This window comes from Mus caroli, chromosome 5 (assembly GCF_900094665.2).
Source record: "Mus caroli chromosome 5, CAROLI_EIJ_v1.1, whole genome shotgun sequence".
Lineage (NCBI taxonomy): Eukaryota > Metazoa > Chordata > Mammalia > Rodentia > Muridae > Mus > Mus caroli.
The window spans coordinates 20337736-20357846 of NC_034574.1; the positions used below are offsets into that span (position 1 = coordinate 20337736).

General features: G+C 40.4%; 1 protein-coding gene and 1 pseudogene across 16 annotated transcripts in view; one reads left to right on the forward strand and one right to left on the reverse strand.

The window, feature by feature from the left end:
• Kmt2c (lysine methyltransferase 2C) overlaps positions 1–20111 on the reverse strand; it is a 234437-nt gene that overhangs the window by 174775 nt on the left and 39551 nt on the right. The gene's annotated exons all lie outside the window — the stretch shown is intronic.
• On the forward strand, positions 3389–5025 carry LOC110294072 (annotated as a pseudogene).

Here is a 20111-nt window from a genome sequence, read left to right on the forward strand (position 1 = left end):
ACTTTGTAGACCAGGCTGGCCTCGAACTCAGAAATCCGCCTGCCTCTGCCTCCCGAGTGCTGGGATTAAAGGCGTGCGCCACCACACCCGGCTGAAGGCCTTTTTAAATAAATGATAAGTTTGGCTTTCCATCTCCCCTCACCCCATGTACCTCTGGAAGATCCCTTCCCTCCTAGATGACTTATGAAACATAAAAATAACCATTTTAGATGGAAAATATGAGGATGTTTTCCTAAAATTATACAGCTTCTACAATTTTCAAGATGAGTAAAAAAGGTAATTTTCCCTTTGAAATGAAATCTGTAATGCCAAGTGTGGTCTGAATAAAAATGGCCTTAGTTACCAGAGAGTGAATTGCTTTGCAAGAATTAGAAGGATTAGGAGGTGCGGCCTTCTTGGAAGAGGTTCAAAAGCCCGTGTAGGGCCCAGTCTCTCTCAGCCTCTCCACCTGGAGAATGTAGTTCTCAGCTACTGCTCTAGCACCATGCATGCCACCACACTCCCTGTCATGACAATAACTGACTAGTCCTCTGAAACTGTAAGCAAGCACCACTTAAATGCTTTCTTTTATAAGTGTTGCCTTGGTCACAGTGTCTCTTCACAGCAAAGTAAACTGACTAAGTCACCAGAGCTTCTTGTCTCTGGCATTTAAGGCTTGTTTCACCATACCAGACATTTATTCTTAGTAAGAACAGAAATTGCTATAATTATTCTTTAGTGATATTTGTCATTATTAAAAGCCACTAGAGAAGCTGGAGAAATGACTCAGCATTTAAGAAGAGCACTAGATGCTCTTCCAGAGGGCCTAGGTTCAATTCCCAGAATCCACATGACAGACAACTCACAACTGCCTATAACTCCCATTCCAGAGGACCCAGTACACTCACACAGACATACATGCAGGCAAAACAGCAATGGACATAAAGAAATAAATAAAAACACCTTTTTAAAAGTCATTAGAATTTGTATAATCTTTGGCCCAGGAAGGCAAGATGAGAATTTATCATGAATGAATAATAAAGCAAACAAAGTCATTAAATGAAGGATTTTCATTTGAGCATTGTATTTGTATTGGTTTGAATGAGAAATGTCTCCTATAGACTTAAGCATTTGAAAAAATCTCCAGGTGGTACTGTTAAAGAAAGTGTAGCCTTATTGGAGGAGGTGTGTCACTGGAGGTGGCTTTGTGAGTTAAAAGACTGGCACAATATCAGGTTAGCTCTCAACTTTACACTTGTGGCACACGATAAGCTCTCAGACTTCCTGCTCCAGCTACCAACCTTCCCCATCATGATGAATTCTAAGCCTCTAGAATAGTGGATCTCAGCCTTCCTATGTTGTGACCCTTTAGTACAGTTCCTCATGTTGGGTAACCTCCAACCATAAAATTATTTATTTTGCTGCTACTTAATAACTAATTTTGCTGCTGTTGTTATAAAACATAATATAACAAACTCCAACGAGGTTGCATCCCACAGATTGAGAACCACCACCACCCTAGAAGCATAACACCAAGTAAATCCTTTCTTCTGTAAATTGTCTTGGTTATGGTATTTTATCAGGGCAATAGGAAAGTAACTAATACAGTGTTAAGTTTCAAAAAATAGATATGTAAGACCTGCAAGATGGTCAACTGGTGAAGGTACCCATCACCAAGCCTGACAACTTCATTTTGATGTTTAGGAGGCACAGGGTAGAAGATAATCACCTCCAGCAAGTTATCCTCTGACCTCCCATGTGAGTACCAAGGCTCTTTTGCCCTCCCCACATACACAGAAAACAAATTAACTAGAATGGAATTTTCAAAATGATAGGGTACCAGCAGAGACTTTTCCCCTGTCCACCAAGAAAAGACTATTCAGATGAATTATTTAAGTGTTGATATTCAGCATCTACTAAAATCATACAACTACAGTTAATAACATATAAATCTTTTATGACTATCCTCCATATGTAAAAAGAGAAGCAACTTTTTCTGCATGTTTTCTACACACATACACTGTGTGTGCATATGTGAATAAAACATACCGTGTGTGTGTGTGTGTGTGTGTGTGAGTGTGTGTGTGTAAAACATACCAAGTAAAACCCTAACATAACGGTAATAATGTTTTCCTTGGACTTGCAAAATGGATTAGTTGATTAAAGGTCTTTTGCACTAATATCAACAATCTGAGCTTGATCCCCAGGATCCATATATTAAAGAAAACCAATAAACAAACTGTCCTCTTACCTCCATGTGTGCCATAACAGGCAGTAGGCATGCACGCACACACACACTCACTCACACATACACAGTCAGGAAGTAAAATTTGTCTGTGCATCTATGGAAGTATTCTAGAGTGGGGACAGAGGGGCACACTGGGTTAAATCATGGTACCTTTCAAAGGCTTACTGAGGAAAGAAAGTCCAGGGGCCTACATGCCCCATTTACTGCATCTATCACTTCTGCCACCTGCTGGCATTAGACTCCAGCTTCTCAGGCCTTCCTTTCAACCAGGACTGAAGACTCTTCCAAGCTTTCTCCCAAGCTATGGTTAGGGACTTCTATGTCTAAGTCATTCAGTTGTCTAGACTTGGAAAATGGTTCTTGACTCTCCGGTCTACAGACTATCACTGTTGTATTAGACCAATCCAATATAGTCTCTATTAATCTGTATTATGTATACAGTATACTGATTCCATTCATCCGAAGAAGAACCTATCTAAACCTATGAGCATTCTAAAATATCAAACTACCTCCTAAGAATCAAACATTGTCATTAGTTACATTGAGGACTCTCTCATGTCATTAGTTACACAGTTACTAGACCAGAAACCCTAGAAAAAAAATTGATGAGAGAAAATGATGGCAAGGATGAGAGACTTGCTCTAGAGCAGAGGGGATTCTATGAAACATGCTAAGTATAGACTGAGGTGGAACAATAGTTTAAAATTGTGTGTGTGTGTGTGTGTGTGTGTGTGTGTGTGTGTTTTAAGTGTATGTGAATTAGAGAAGATGAAAGCTTAAGCTTGATGTTTTCTTACTAGAATCGTAACTTTATTTAAGATGGGAGGAAAGTATTGAGGATATTGTGCAAGCCAGACAAATGATCAGTAAAGAGCCACAACCCCAGTTCCTAAAAACAAATGAAATTTCTCCCTGATATATTCTGCCTCATCTGTTGAAAAGGGATAATGGTATCTATCTCATTAACACATGTCTATTACTACAGTTTAATATTCAGTAGTTACCTACACTTATATAAATTTTTATTCCTATTAGTATGGTAACATAAAAAACATTGATACTAAGACAGCAACAGAGTCTCCTTAACAATCAATGCTTTTTTGTTTGTTTTTTTAAAGGTTCATAATTGTGTACCTTTATGGATGCTTGTGTACCTCTGGCATGGTGCCCAGAAAGGTCAGAAGAGGACATAGGATCTGCTAGAAATGATGTTACAGATGGTTGTGAACCACCATGTGGGCACCAGAAATCAAGCCCAGATCCTCTTTAAGAGCAACAAGTGCTCTTAAGTGCTTGCTAGGCCACCTATCCATTCCTCAGTCACTTTTTAAACAACCTCAGTTCAAGCCCGGCCAGTGGTCCAACATTAAAAAATAATAAAATCTAAGACTATAGAAGGCATAAAGGGAAGAGAAAGGAATGAGAGAGAGAGAAAAGCGAACATCAAAGAAAATGAAGTCTGTATAGATAGTTGGAAGGAAGGAAGAAAAGAAAAGAAAAGAAAAGAAAAGAAAAGAAAAGAAAAGAAAAGAAAAGACCACTTCAGTCCTGCCAGCCTTCCCCTCCCCCCACACCCCAACACACACAGTCATGTTTAGTTAAGTGTGTATGTCTATGGAGGAATGTGTGCAATATGTGTACAGGTTGCTGTGGAGGCCAGAGGCATCTGATGCCCCTGGAGCTGTGATCCAACCAATGTTGGTACTAGGATTTGAACCCAGGTTCTCTACAAGAGAACACAGCCTTATCCATGAGCCACCTCTCTAGCCCAGTACATTACTTCTTACATCACACTTAAATATTGCAATGGCTTTCCCAACCTTCAAAACTATTCCTTAGACTGACTTAAAACCCATACTACTTCTACAGTTTCATCTCTTGTCTGGTACCAGGCTTGCTAAACTCCTGGTAAATTTTATTCCTTCCATTACAAACTCACTCATGCCCCTCTCACCCAGTCCCAAGATGGCGGACCTATTGGTAAGGCCCTAGAGCAGACTGCCTGCCTGAAGAAACTACAAGAACAAGCAAGATATACAGCAAAAAGTGGAGTTTCATAAAAGGATGGAGAAAGAAGTGTCTGGTTTCATCCAGGACAGTGAACAGATCAAGAAAAAGTTTCAGCCTATGAACAAGAAAGAGAGCGTGGAGCATACTACATGATGTGGTAGAGGTAGCTGGCCTCACATCCTTCTCCTTTGGAGAAGATGATGACTTGTCACTATATCATGATCTTCAAAAAAGGGTTTGCACCCTCAGATGAAGAGCTAGACTGCTACTGTCATAGAGAGGGGTGGGACCCCCAGAAGGCTGAGGAGAAGCAGAAGCTAAGGAGTTAGCTCAGAAGCAGGAGGAAGAGGCAGCACAGCAGGGACCCGCGGTTGTGAGTCTGCCAGTGACTACAGGACAAGTATTGGCAAAGGAGCAGCCAAAGATGCAGCCTACATGCTATAGGCCAACAAGACCTATGGCTGTGTGCCTATGGCCAACAAGTGGGACACATGCTCCATAGAAGAGGCCATGAATGAGATCAGAGCCAAATAATGTCTGCAGCAGAGTGGGGAAGAGTTGCCAACTACCTTCTAGGCATCCTACCAACTTGCTTTAACCTCCAGCAAGGCAGGGCATGGATGGACAAGGCTGCTATCAGGACCCATCCTGGAGCTCCATTTCTAAACTATGAGGTCCTTCCAGGTGCCACTCAGGCTAGAGGAGAAGTAGGTGTTTATCACTGCTGGAATTTGGATGTATGGTTAGAGTGTGAGTGTGTGTGTGTGTGTGAGTGTGTGTGTGTATAAATGTGTGAGTATACATGAGTAAATGTGTGAGTGGGTATTTAATCTACATTATTCTCTATTACCCTTGGAACTTTCTTCCCCATGGGCCTGGGGTTACTTTACATTCAATAGACACTGTTTGACAACGATCCTGCTCCCCCCTCCCCCCAAAAAAAACCCTCACTCACGTGGTACAGCTTTTGTACAAGCTACTCCCTCTGCCTGCAAAGTACCTCTATTTCCTCCAATAATCCCTCAGCAATCAAATAGGTAGAAATCAAAACTATAATGCTTTTCTGACTTAGCTTAGTGGTTCTGCTACAAGCTCTGCACTGAATTTCTACTACCCAGTGACCCCTTAAAAAGAACCACATCACTTCTGTGTGCTTCCAATACTTTGCTGCAGAGACAGAAAATAAGAAAAATCTATTGCTGCTGGGAAAGTTTAATGAACACACTGATTAAATTAAAACTAAGTAAAAGACAGAGAAGAATCAAACCTTTATCCTGCCTTTTCTATATGAATAATTACAGAGAATAATCAACCAAGCGATACTGACCAACCTGGTATATGCCACTGTAGTGCCAGCTACCTTCAAGACTGAGGTAGAAAGGATCACTTGAACCAAGTTACACACACATTAACTTCATTCTGTCTTGCTTTTATTTTTATTTCATGTATATGAACATTTGCTTGAGTGTACACATGTGAACCCACATGTGTGCTGTGCTTGTCAGGGGCAGGAAAGCTATTGAATCCCCTGGAACTAGAGTTACAAGGGGTTGTAAACAACCTTGTAGGTGCTGGGAACTGAAACTGAGGTCTCTGCAAAAGCAGCAAGTGCTCTTAACCACTGAGCCGGCTCCTCAGCCCCACATACTCTAGTGTAATTTCAACTTAATTTCTTAGCTTTGAACTCGAAACTAAGGGTTTTTAAAAATCCTTACTTTATAAAGATAACATTCTCAATTACTTATAAGTAACACCATGCCTGGTTTGAAGTAATGCAAGAGGGCGGGTTGTGGTTGTTTTCTAAGGAGAAAGAGAAGGAACACCTGGAGCTGGATAAGTATGGAGGTGGGGAGAATCCAGGAGGGGATGGGGAAGGAGAAACTATGATCAGAATATATTGTATGAATTTTCAAATAAAAATTTAATTAGGGCTGGAGAGATGGCTCAGCGATTAAGAGAACTGACTGTTCTTCCAGAGGTCCTGAGTTCAATTCCCAGCAACTACATGGTGGCTCACAACTATGTCATAATGAAATCTGATACCCACTTCTAGTACACAAGTATACGTGCAGTTATACATTAAATTTTAAAAAGCCCACAAAAATATTAATTACATACCTATAGTATCTATACTTCTTTCCAGCTTACCAGTGTACTAAAATACAGTGCAAGATAAGACAAAATTCCTAAAACTAGGCCATTTTTTTTTTGGTTTGTTTGTTTGTTTGTTTCCCCAAGACAGTATAGGGTTTCCCTGGATGTCCTAAATTTCATTACGCAGACCAGGTTGGCCTCGAATTCACAGTCACCTACCTCTGCAGTGCTGGGAATAAAGGGGCACGCCCCCATGCCCGGTCACTGTACTTTCTAGTACATATGAAAATCTCTATACAATACATCATTTACTTTCTTTAGAAAAAAAAAAACTATTTTTCAATAATATATTTTATCAAAAGTAATAATAAATGAACTAAAGCTGGTGTGTGTGCTGTTGTTTTAGATTAAGTGATGACAGGATAGGGGATTCATTACATTAATCTCTACATCCTTACATATAACCAACCATTTTTTTTAAGATAGAAGAGTTTCTAAGAGTAAAGGGAAAAGGATATCCTTAGGAAGTAAGGTGGATAATTTTTAACAAGGAGAAGGGAATCACAAGTGGAAAGTCTCATGAAAGAAATTATTGCAGCAAAAAGACCTTTGCTGAAAAGTATCAACAGAATAAAGAACTCAGACAGAGCTTAGTGGAACTGTGTTAGTGCAGAGCCTCCACTACATTAAAGCACAAGTCCTATGAGAAGACTGCCTCGTTCAAATTCTGGCTCTACAACTCTCTGGAACTCTTTGTTGAAAAGGAAAACAGGAGTAACAACCTTCACTCAAAAGATTTCATAACAACTAAACGTGAAGATGCTTACACAGTTTTCCTAAAGTGCTGCTTCACCTAAGTTCTCATTGTCATCATCTAGACTACAGACAGAACAGTCTCTCAAAGGCCAAGGAACTTGTGAACTCTCTTGGGCATTGCAGAGTACACTGACAGTCCAACTGGCTTTTTTTCCTCCTGGGCACACAGCTGATTAACATTTTTGTGAATTTCCCTTACATGTGATTGAGATGAAAGCACTACTGACAGGAGACTCTTATCCACTCACAGTACTTGTCCCAAACCTCCCTAGTATATGTAACTCCATCACCTTGCCTCTTCATGGCAAACGTCAACACTTGAGCCACCTTTTCACATTGAGTGCTGACATCAGAGATCAGGCCAAGTTAGTGTGTTAAACCTGAGATTTTACCTAGCATGACTCCAACTAACAGTTCTCTTTGTAGATTCATCACAACAATCAACATTTTAAAGAAAGGGAAAATAACAAATTCAGGAATTAGCAAGGCATAGTACCACAGGCCTGTAATTCCAGCAGAGATTCATACCAAGACACCAGAGTGGTCTACCTAACAAATTCCAAGCCAGTCAGGGTTACACAGATAAACCATCTCAATAAGAAAATAAGATCAAGGAGATTACTCAGTGAGTACTTACTACATACACCTGACCAGTCTGATAATTCTCAGAGTCCATCAAAGTATCCCGTTAGTCCAGGACTCCTATAGTGAAAGATAGGAAGTAGAAAAAGAGAATCACCAGAAACTGGTTTATGCAGCTCAGCAGAAAAAACAAGAAACAAGGTGGAAGGCAAAAACTATGCCCAAAGTTATTCTCTGATCTGCATGTGAGACCCACGTGAAATATTTTAAATATATGAATGACGGGGTCCCTAAAAAGCCATCGCTAGGCATGGAATTCACTACATAGACCAGACAAGTCAAAAAATTTTAAAGTAAAAGTAAAGGGGGGAAAGGCAAGAAATGAAATAAACAACAACAACAAAAACTACAGTCAAGCACGCAGTCATGCATGCACTGGGAGACTAAGGCAAGAAGACCACAGACCATTCTGGGCTAAAGAGTGAACTCAAGGTGCACATGTGAATAGAGACAGTATTACAAGAGAATGTTTAGTACAATCCCACTTGTTTTGTTTAAATACTTTTTTTTTTTTTAATTTTTATGTTATGTGCTCTGGTGTTTTGCCTGCATGCATGTCTGTATGTCAGATCCCTTGGAACTACAGTTGTAAGCATCCATGTGGGTGCTGGGATTTGAACCTGAATCCTCCTGAAGAACAGACAATGTTCTTAATTACTAAGCCATCTCTCTAGCCCTCTTTGCCAGGTATGGTGTCATATATCTATAATCTCATGATTCCGGAGCTTGAGGAGGTAGTATGATAAATTTAAGGGCATTTGAAGCTACACAGCAATACTGCCTCCCAAAAATAATATTGACCAAAAACAAAAAGCTAAAAACATTCAGTTGTAAAGTACTTGGCTGGCATGCATGAAATCCTGGGTTCTATCCCAGAAGCCACATAAAACTAAGCATAGTGGTCGGTGCATGTAATACCAGCAGTTAGCAGGAGTCAGGGGAATCAGAAGTTAAGGTCATCTTTTTTCTTTTTTGGTTTTTCGAGACAGGGTTTCTCTGTATAGCCCTAGCTGTCCTGGAACTCACTTTGTAGACCAGGCTGGCCTCGAACTCAGAAATCCACCTGCCTCTGCCTACTTAGTGCTGGGATTAAAGGAGTGCGCCACCACACCCGGCCGTTAAGTATTTTTTTTTGTTTTGCTTTGTTTTTTTTAGTTAAGGTCATCTTTAACAACATAAATGGTAAAGACAAGCTCGGGATACATGAAATCCTGTCGCAAAACATAAAAAAACAAATACTCCTATGTACTCGTGTTTCATTGCACACAGCATCTTATCTACAAGCCAGAAATGTGTAGACAGAATGATCAAATGATCACCACCATACTTGTGATTTATACCATTTGTTAGTTTATGGTAAATGCACACAACATGTGTTAAAACACTTTAAAATATGCCAGGTGTGGTGGCATACATCTTTAATCCCAGTGCTGGAGGCAGAGACAGGTATATCTCAGAGTTCCAGGATAGATAGGGCTATACAGAGAAATAATAATTATTTTTAAAAAAAAAACTTTAAAGATATAGGATTAATAATAATGTTAAATGATCAAAACCAAACTCCCAAACTCCTATATTATCATCTTGTGAAGTGAAACATCAAGGCTAAGGGAAAATATTAGGCTGTTTTATAACGAACATATTATTTGATCAATCTCATTAAAGTGGATATATTTATACTTAATATATGTTTTAAATTCTCTTTCCTAAAATTCTCTTTCCTATCTTAATGTGTATGAGTACTTTGCTTACATGTGTATAGGCACACCATGTTCATGCCTGGTACTCAGGAAGGCCAAAAGGAGGCATCAGAGTCCCTAGAACTGGATTTAAAGCTAGTTGTGAGCTACCATATAGATGCTGAGAATTTAAGGAGGAGCAGTATGTACTCTTAACAGCTTGCTATCCATCCAGCCTACTATAACAAGTAAATATATTTAAATTAAAATATGCATATTTTAAAAATGAATATGACCCAAAATCTCTATCATCTGCGAACTGTAGAGCCATGTGAAAGGGCTGGTCTTGCCGAACCAAAGCTTCAGGATCTCCATGACACAGGGCAACAACAGGATAACCAGGAGGAGGCCTGGAGAGGATCCAATGTTGATGGTGTCACAGAAGCCAGAAACTTCAAAATTTTATAATTCCCCCAACAAGGTCACATTTCTCAGATTCTGAACAAATACATATGAGGGTGGTTTTTGGTTTGGTTTGGTTTTTTTGGTTTGTTCTTGGTTTTTGGTTTTTTGGTTTGGTTGTTGTTGTTTGTTTGTTTTTGTTTTTGTTTTTGTTTGAGACAGGGTGTCTTTGTATTTAACCCTAGTTGTCCTAGAACTTCCTCTGTAGAACAGGTTGGCTTTGAACTTAGAGATCTGCCTGCTTCTGCCTCCCTAGTGCTGGGATTAAAAATGAATTCCTCCACTGCCCAATATGAGGATAGTCTCAATCTTCCCCCAGTTAATCAACCCAGTACAGTAATTTTAACAATGTGAATAAAGGTATAGAGATTTTACTTGTACAATTGTTGAAACAGAAACATTAGAAATGTTTTTAGGGATTCGGGGAGGGGAGGGGGGTTTGTGGATGGAGGCCCAAAGTCAGCGCCCAAGCATCCTTTTCTCTGTTTCTTGTCCACCCTTACATGAAGAACCATGTGATCCCACCACACTTTTGTTTAAGCACATGGACAAGCAGCCAGACTGAATCATCTGAAACTGTGATGTAAATAAAACCTCCCCCTCTCCCCACCTCTCTTTGTGTTTTTTTTTTGGTTGTTTTTTTTTTTTTTTTTGGGGGGGGGGTTGAGACAGAGTTTCTGTGTATAACCCTGGCTGTCCTGGAACTCACTCTGTAGACCAGGCTGGCCTCGAACTCAGAAGTCCGCCTGCTCTGCCTCCTGAGTGCTGGGATTAAAGGTGTGCACCACCACACCAGGCTAAAACCTGTCTGTCTCTCTTTAAGATGCTTTTCTGAAGCATTTTGTCCAGGCAACTCAAAAGAAGAAAAATAGTATCAGAAATACAGACAGGAAGTTTTTTTTCTGAAAGATCGGAAGCCCTAATGCTCAGGTACCCTAGGATGTAACTTTATTTGGAAATAGAGCTGCCTTTAAGGTAAAATGAAGTTAAAATGGACTTAAGATGTAGTCTGATGGGGCCAGGAGCAGGGCTATAGAGATAGCTCAAAGGTAAAAGTTATTTGTTGCTCTTGCAGAGGAACTGGGTTGGTTCAGTTCCCAGCACCAATATGGTGGTTCACAGCCATCCATTAACCTGGTTCCAGAGGATCCAACCTCTTCTGACCTTCATGGGCACCTAGCACAAAGCTAGTGCACATACATTCAGGCAAAACTCTATCTAACATAAAGAAAATGAATAAATCTTATCTTTGTAAATTAACAACAACAACCAAGAAGGGGGGGGGGGGGGGCACTGGTCAACTATTCCTGGGCATAAAGCCTCCCCTGGTATTTAGGTGCAATACCCAATGACTCTCGAGTGCATTTTTTTTTTTTTTTTGGGGGGGGGGGGGGGGGGGGGAGTCTCGGGGCTGGTGAGGTGACTCAGCAGGTAAAGGCACTTGTTGCCAAGCCTGTCAACAGGAGTGCAATACTCATGACCCACAGCATAGAAGGAGACAACCAACTCCCACAAATTATCCTCTGACTTCCATATAGGTGTGTGGGCATGAGCATGCATGCACACACACATACAAGTTTAACAAAATGACATCACAATTTAAACAAACAAACAAACACAAAGCAAGACCATGTCAACACACAGTAAGAATACAGCTATCTGCAAACCAAACTGAAAAGCCTAGAAAGAATGGACTCAACTGACTTGGATTTTCAGCTTCCAATAGTGAAAGAAACAAAGAGGGAGGTTCTATTATTTTAAGTAGCTACTCTGTGGTAATTTGTTAGTTCCACAAAGGAACTGGTGGAGGCAGAACTAAAAAGTACACTATTAGACACTTTCCTGAGGACTTGAGGACTAAGTTCAGAAGTACACACCAATATGATGAGTAACCCTCATACTAAGAGGAAAATGGTCACTACAGAAACTACAAACCACCAATCAGGGCACATGAGTTAGGGTGTGGGGAAGGGGTAGTGAGGAGGGAGGGAGGGAGGTCACAAGCACTGAACTTTCTTGAAGTCAGGGTAACAGACACTTAAGACTCCTCCCCATTTTCAATCAAGAAAATACAGGCCCAGAAAGTAAATGGCCATGGTCAGTTGGAAAGTGGAGCCAACTCTCTCAGATCCTTCCCACCTCTGATAGTTTAATCTTAACTAACAAACAAAACAAAAACAAACAAACAAAAATAAGGAAGCTCAAAAGGAAAAACAAAAAACTTTGATTCTGAGATATGGAAAAGTAGCTTTGGCTTTATTATTACTTATATAAATTCATCCAAATGGATTCCTCAACATTTTGAGTGAATCATTGTGGCTCACTCATGAATATCAGATTTTAAAAGTTGAGGTAGAACGATTAAGTTCAAAGCCAGCCTGTACTACATAGTGAGTTCCAGATTAGCCTAAAATAACTAGTGAGACCTTGTCTTGCAATAACACTAAAGGAGGGAGACTTAAATTATATGGAAATGATTGAGAGGGGCTATAGCACTTCATACACATTCTAATTAACAGGGAATCCTCCAGAACTTCAACTTCTTATCTTATCAGCTCTTCAGTGGACTAGTCCCTATCCAAAGACAAGTTAACTATTGCTCAATTCTGCTCCATGTCTCCACTACACATATTCACTCTTTTTTTTTATGTTTTTTTTAATTGGGTATTTATTTCATTTACATTTCCAGTGCTATCCCTAAAGTCCCCCACACGCTCCCCCACCCACTCCCTCACCCACCCACTCCCACTTCTTGGCCCTGACATTCCCCTGTGCTGAGGCATATAAAGTTTGCATGACCAATGGGCCTCTCTTCCCACTGATGGCTGACTAGGCCATCTTCTGATTCATATGCACATATGCATTCTTGCACATACAGATGCACACAGTGACATTCGGTTAGTTTAAAAGAAAAAAGGAAAAAAAAAAAAAAAAACCACCAGAAAAGAATCCCATGTCCCCCTCTGCCACACCTGCCTAGCTTTCACATGGGCTCTGAAGACCTGGACTCTGGGCCTCATACTTGCCCATCAGGCGTTGTATCCACTGAAGCATCTCTGCAGTCCCAACTGTAACTATGTAAGACAAAGTGTAATACAAGGGTAAAGAAAATAAAAATGTATAATGCCTTACATCTAGTCAATAGCAAAACTTCATTGAAAATAAAAATCTTCCTGGGCTCAAGCCCCAACATTCAGATGAAGGGGGAGAAATCTTATTTATCATTATTATACTCTCTCCTCACCTGGAAAAACATTTCTCTGGGCAAATTGGTAAGAAAATAATACATTATATATAAGGCCCATTAAACTGATCTCCCTCCAAATCCTCAATCATTCCTTCCAAAAAAAAAAAAAAAAAAGGATTCTATGGGACTAGAGAGAACTCAGTGATTAAAGAGCAGCTGCTGCCCTTCTAGACAACCCAAGTCCAGTTCCCAGCACCCACATAGAGCAGTTCATAACAACTGTCTGTATGTAAGTCTAGCTAAAGGACTTACAACACCTTCTGGCTTCCACTAGCATGTCTGTAACATATGAACATACATACATGGAACAAATAAGTAAGTCTTGGGGGTGGGAAGTCCATATGAAAAGGACATAAATAAGTGGATATATTTTGTCTTGGAATATTGTAACTCTAGAAATTTTATGACATAAACCAAAATTAATTTTCTTAGAATGTCTTTTTAGCTGAACAGTGGTGTCTCACACCTTTAGCCCCAGCACTTGGGAGGCAGAGGCGGGTGAATACCTGAGTTCGAGGCCAGCCTGGTCTACAGAGTGAGTTTCAGGCCAGCCAAGGCTGCACAGAGAAACCCTGTCTCGCCTAACAGTGGTAGTACACACCTCTAATCTCAGCACTCTGGAGGCAGATACGCAGGAACAGGCCGGCTTAGTCTGCAGAGAGTCTTCCAGGAGCGCCAAGGATACAAAGAGAAACCCCGTCTCAAACAACAGCAAACAACAAGCAAAAAAAAAAGGACAGGAAAGGAAAGCGTTTTTAAGCTCACAACTCAGAATTTAGAAGAAGTCTACCAAGTATACCAACGTGAATACTTTCTATGCACGACAGTGTCCGGAACAGGAAAAGCTTCAAAGTAGTCACTCAATTGAAGGCATGACCTATCATACAAAAAACTACCAATGAGCTACATCATTTGAAAAAGACAAAAGGATAACTTTAAACATTCTTTTTACTAAATTTCAGGTATTTCCTCTCGGCCCTACTTGTCCATTTACCATTCACCTGGTTAGTAATTATTAATAATCAATACCTAGTCAAAGGTTAAAATGATGAGCTTCGGACCACTTCATTACTTTTCCCCTTACGTGTTTTAAAGGCATTGTGCTCAGTGTTCCATATGCATGATCATTAAATGCTCTAGGCTTAATGAACTTGTCCAAAATGTTCCATTCTGATACACATACAGATACATACCATACACGTGTGTGTGTGTGTGTGTGTGTGTCTAAGTAATTATTATGAAAGATTATTTACAAGTCACCACAGAGTTATGGCCAACCCAACAAAAACCCACATCATTATTAGTGACCCAATCACATATCCTCCTAGCTCATATTTTGTTCCTTGTTATAGAGTACACCTCCTATATGAAGCTGATGTACACATTATGGCTTTCCCAGCCTCAGTTATACCTACTACATGGAAGCACACCTAGTCGAGGCCCCAAAAAGAGCTGAGAGAAAAACTTACAAAGGCTTCAGTAAATGTTTATGTTCCAAATGAAAGAGGTATGTGAGCAATGCCATCTTTCTGACAATGCCTGTTGATGCAAATCCTCTTCTTCCTCCCACCCTCTATCAATAATATTCCATAAATCCTTTGAGCTGGTCCTGACAACATGAAGAATCACTTCAATATGCCTACTTCTCTCTTCCTCTAAACCCTCTCTCCTGGCTGCTTACGGTTCTCTTAATAGTCAGCCTGCTTCTCCTGTATCCTCTCATTCTCTTCTCAACAAAGCTGTAGTATGAGCATTTATTTTTTCCTCCTTTACGGTGCTAAAGGTTGAACCCAAGGCCTCACCTATACCAGGTGCTCTGAAAGGAATGTTTTAGGTCACTTCTCTGCTCAAAAGCTCCCACAGGCATCTCTTCCCACCTAAATTAAAAAAAAAAAAAAAAAGTTCTCACAAGGTCCTACATGGCTTGACTCCCAATACTTTGCTTACTTGCCCTTTATCACACTGTTCAGTCCTGATGCTTCTTTTCAACTCAGTTCTATGAAAAACTCAAGCCTTTTTGCATTCATTGTTCCCTATGCTAATCCCCCACATCCACACCAGCCTCTGCACTCTCACAGTCCCTTTTAGATTCAGTCATCTTACTGAAACCTCCCTGATCAGCTTATTAACCCAATACTGCTCGCTGTTCTTATCCTGTCCACTACTTTATTTTTTCCATAATAATTAACATTTCATACATAATGAAATGTTAACCTCTGTTAGTCTGTCTTCTCCCTCATCCTCATCAAGTTCCATGATCTTGTTCTCTATTTCCCATGGTAACATTATATTTTTCATATATTATAGCCGCTGAATAAATTTATCTAGCAACCACCAATATGGTGAGAATAAAAGGAACCAGAAGGGGGAACATATCTAAGTCTGTGACAATTTCATATGCTACTAAATTATATCTGTGAGGAAAATTTCTACTTGTTGAAGCCATTTTTTAATTAAGGTTTCTGACATTTGACAAGACCTAAATAGGAATGTGCAGGAAAATAAATACAAGTGAAATATGAACTAGTGGGGCTGAAGTATGAAGTGTTTGTATAGTACCATGCACAAAGTCTTGAATTCAATTCCCATCCTACAACCCAGAAAAGACTACTGTAGGGATGTAGCCCGGTGGTAGCATGCTTGTCTGGTATGCATGAAACACTGGGTTCTATCCCCATACCCTAAAAAACTGGGTATGGTGGTACATGCTTATAATCACAGTACTTGGAGAGTGGAGACAAAGACTAAGATATCACAGTAGGTAGGATGATAAGGAGCTTGCCTTTCAATCATAAGAACCTAAGCTGAATCCTCAGAACTTACATTTTTAAAAAGAGGACATGGGGCCTGGTGATGGAAATACACACCTTTGATCCCAGCCTGGTCTACAGGGCTACAAAAAGAAACCCATGAGGTCCTTTGAATATGCTTGACCCAGGGAGTGACACTATTTGGAGGTGTGCCCTTGTTGGAGGAAGTGTGTCATTATGAGTGTGGGCTTTGAGATCCTCCTCCTAGCTGTGTGGAAGCCAGTATTCTGCTAGCAGCCTTCAGATGAAGATGTAGAACTCTCAGCAACTCCTGCACATTCCTGCCCGGATGCTGCCATGCTCCCACCTTGATGATAATAGACTGAACTTCTGCACCTGTAAGCCTAATAAAATGGTTGCCTTGTTCATGATGTCTATTCACAGCAGTAAAACCCTAACCAAAACACCTTGTGTCAGGGAAAAGGAAAGGAAAGTTAAGGAAAGGAACAGAACGGAAAAGAAAGGCAGGGCATGGGGCTGAAGCAATGACTGAGTAGTTAAGGACTGAGTTCAGTTCTTAGCACCCACATTAGGTAGCTCACATCTTAAGTTCTTCTGGCCTCCACAGGTACCTACATGCATGCACACACAAATGTAAACGCACGTGCAGGAACACACACAAATAAATGTAAAAAAGGTAAAAATCAAATAAGGAAGGTGCTTACTTGTTAATACCAGCACTAGAAAGGGAGAACTAAGAAGAGCCCATTATTGCCTACCAAGGACTAGGGTTCCAGACATGTGTATACATGGTTTTTATATGAGAGCCAGGAATCTGAAGTCAAATCCTCAGGCACTTTACCAACTGAGCTATCTCCTCAGCCCCTATGGTACTGTTACTGGTTTTGCTTGTGTCAGGGTCTTCCTCTGTAGCCATCACTGACCTGGAACCCACAATCCTCTGTCAGCCTCTGCAGTACTAGAATATCAAGTATGCACTAACCACCACACACAGTTACGTTTTAATTTTACACATGAAATAATCATTTTATTACCCATATTCACTGCCAACAGCAAAGAAACAATAGTTTACTCTGACACCTGTTCACTCCTCCTAACCTCTGCAAGTCATCTTTATATGCATTTATCTGCCCACAACCCAGTAAATGCTACTGTGATCGCATTTAAAGCTGAAAAAAAACTGTTACATGATCTTATCAAATGGCTACTAAGCAGAAAGACTAGGATGAGAATCTGACTACCAATGCCAAATTGAAGTGGAAACTTAAGGTTCTTTGGAAAGTCAATTGTGTCAGATGCTGTTTTGCTGGAGCAAACAAGTGAAGGAGTGTTTTCCTGAGTGGACACAGGTGAAAGGATGTTTTTACTAAGACAGTCTTGTAAAGAAAGGTTTCACTGAAACAGACACAGGAGAGAGAATATTCTGCTAAAGCAAAAAGGACATGTGAAGAAAGATTCTTTGCTAATGACAGATTCTTATTAGTCTGCCTTACACTGCATAATTGAGCTCCAATTTGTTGAGGCTCCATTGAGAGAAATGCACCAAAAACCTTCTGGTGGTGTCCTGAAGCTTCCTGCTTCCACATACTTGGGCTGATTGGCAAAGTGATGTCATCTAAGACGGATGCATGAGCTGAGGCAAGACTGGCGGAGCACATGTGATGTTTGGAGGAAGTATAAATAGGATTTAACAGACTGTGAGAGGGGCTTGCTTGTAGAGCTAGCTCTGCATCACTTCTTGGTCTTGCTAATTTGCTGATCATCTCTTTGTTGAGAGAGACAAGGCAGAGAACTTCTCCTGGTGTCCCTGCTGGTCCAAATCCCTCCTGCTGACTTCTTGCCCATTCAGCTGAAGCCTGGCTGTTCCTGCTAGGCTGTGCCACCACTACTACTGTCCCAACACTACTGAACTGGACTGCCAGTATATCCGTGAAGTTGACAGTTTGCGAGTGGATCAAGGTGCTGCTGCTGACCTGTGAACTGAACTGCTGATTTCCTAACAATGCAGATGGGATTTGCTCCAAAGAACCATTCCTAAACAGGTCCACTTCTCCCATATCATAATAACCTTTCTTTTCCACTACTTCTGGTGGGTGGTGGTCTAAAAGGAAGGTTAAAGCATTTAAGAACCACCATTATAAGTAGACACTGAAAAGAAATTAAAGCTACACCAAAGAAAAATATTGCCAGCCCACAAACATCGTTCTGTCAAAAATGAAGTGTTCTCCATCATGCTGTTTGTTCCACTTATGACCTTTGTCTTAAAAACACATTTATTATCTATCTATTTATTTAATTTGGGGGAGGAGCAGATGTCATAGCACACATGTGGAGGTCAAAAAAAAAAAATTAAGGAAGTCAGTTCTCTCCTATCATGTGAGTGCCAGAACAATTCTGGTTGTCGGGATTGGCAGGGAGCACCCACCTCAGCCTCCTGTGTACTGGGATTGCAGGTGTGCATTGGGGGGGAGCATGTGGGGAGGAGTACTAAAGACTGAAGTAGGTCTTTGTACATGTTAGGCAAGAGCTCTCTCAGTGAGCTACATTTCCAGCTTTCCATCTACATATTTTGACTATCATTTCATTTTATGCAAAAAGGTGAGCATTTCTTCTCCTTCCCTCAGATGCTGCACACCATCCCTTACTCAGCTTCTCAGCAGACTTTTGGAATCAAGCAATTTTTGGCCAAGAAACAAAAGCAAAATTATATTATTCCCCAATAGACTCATGTGAAAATTGATAATAGAGGTATAAGGAGAACAAAGCGCACATAACTGAGGAGCTCAACATTTTTAATCTCTTTAAACTTGGGGTCTGATTTGCTATTTATTTGTTCCACATGACCTCTAACTGGCTTGTTCAGTAATAAAATACAGAAGAACAACAACAATAAAAAGAAAAAAGAAAAAAATAAAAAAAAAAACAGCTGGGCATGATCCCACAATAACTGTAACCCTAACAAAGAGGATCCTGGGAGCTCACAGGACATCCAGCCTAGCTAAAGTGGCAGGCTTCAGTGAGAGATCCTGTCTAAAGGGAATACAGCAGAGTGTGAAAGAAGATACTTGACCTCTTGTTTGTTATTTGTTCCACATGACCTAATCAAAAAAGCAACTTGTCCACAGATGTGAAAAACAGCAATCAAAAAAGCAACTTTCAGGGCTGAAGAGATGGCTCAACAGTTAAGAGCACGGACTGCTCTTTCAAAAGTAATGAGTTCAAATTCCAGCAACCACATGGTGTGGTGGCTCACAACCATCTGTATTGAGATTTGATGCCCTCTTCTGGTGTGTCTGAAGACAGCTACAGTGTACTCACATACATTAAATAAATAAATAAATCTTTTTTTTTTTTTTTTTTTTTTTTTGGTATTTTTTGAGACAGGGTTTCTCTGTATAGCCCTGGCTGTCCTGGAACTCACTTTGTAGACCAGGCTGGCCTCGAACTCAGAAATCTGCCTGCACCTGCCTCTGCCTCTGCCTCCCGAGTGCTGAGATTAAAGGCGTGCGCAAATAAATCTTTTTTAAAATAAGGGAAAAAAAGCAACTTTCTTTTCCTCACCTAACCCATTAAAAATCTATTAGCAGATCTTATCATTGAACCCTTCCAAACATTTAAGATCATTTCTCTCCTTGACCACCACCCTAATCCTATACTCAATCTACCAAATCAACTATTTCAACATCCCTACTAATCTACAAGGTTAAAATTCTCCAATAAGTTTTCATAAATTGATGTCAAACATCCCAGTTCCTGGGGCTACAGAGATGGCTCAAAGGCTAAGAGCATTTGCTGTTCTTCCAGAGGATTCAAGTTCTGTTCCCAGCAATGGCACCTTTTCTGGCCTCTGCAGGCACCAGCACAAATGTGCTGGACAGTCACAGAGAGAAGTAAATAAAAATACAAATAAACTGTTTTCAAAGAAAAACAAACAGGGATTGCAAGCTGGTACAACCACTCTGGTAATCAGTCTGGTGGTTTCTCAGAAAACTGGACATAGTACTACCGGAGGATCCCGCAATACCTCTCCTGGGCATATATCCAGAAGATGTTCCAACCGGTAAGAACACATGCTCCACTATGTTCATAGCAGCCTTATTTATAATAGCCAGAAGCTGGAAAGAACCCAGATGCCCCTCAACAGAGGAATGTATACACAAAAA